We start from the raw sequence: 692 nt of genomic DNA, 5'->3' as shown, positions 1-692 counted from the left end.
TGGTTTCATCTCCACTCTTGACATCATGAAATGTCAACTGAAATTTATGCCTTGACTCTTTCAAGGATGAAATCTGCATTTTGGACTTCATAATAAAATCTGCTTTTGGAGCTTTAGCCATTCTGGTCTTATTCGTTTCCCTCAGTCATGCTATTCTCAATCCTGATGCAAGTCTATTCCTGTGCAAAGATCATTTCTCCTCCTAAAACCAGCATACTTTTCACTTAGTTAACTCCAATTCATCCTTCGCATCAAGCTTTCCTTAAGCATCACCATCCCTTCAGTTTAGATTTGATTCATGCTGTCATGTATTCTTAAAGAACATGGAACTTTCCTAGATAGCATTTAACAACGTATAATTTTTAACTTTTTAATACAGAAACTTATGGAGAAAATAATATGATGAATACCCCTTCACCCACCACCACTCAGTGTCAACAGTAACAACCCATGGACAATGTCGTTGTTTCTTAGCAGTTTAATTAGTTAAAATGTACATATAATCATATCTAACTATTTAAATTTAAAATTTGAATAATTTTATTGATAGATACAGTTGTGGTTAAACCATCATCACAATCATGATATAGAACATTGCAATCACCCCAAAATGTCCCTCTAGGCCCTTTGATATCAACCTTATACCATCTTCCTATCAAGTTGTTTCATGTCTTAAGTTGTAAAAATCCTTT

The sequence above is a fragment of the Propithecus coquereli genome, unplaced genomic scaffold, assembly GCF_000956105.1.
Source record: "Propithecus coquereli isolate 6110/MARCELLA unplaced genomic scaffold, Pcoq_1.0 Scaffold207, whole genome shotgun sequence".
Lineage (NCBI taxonomy): Eukaryota > Metazoa > Chordata > Mammalia > Primates > Indriidae > Propithecus > Propithecus coquereli.
The sequence above is the reverse complement of the archived record's forward strand: the minus strand, read 5'-3'. Positions refer to the sequence as shown.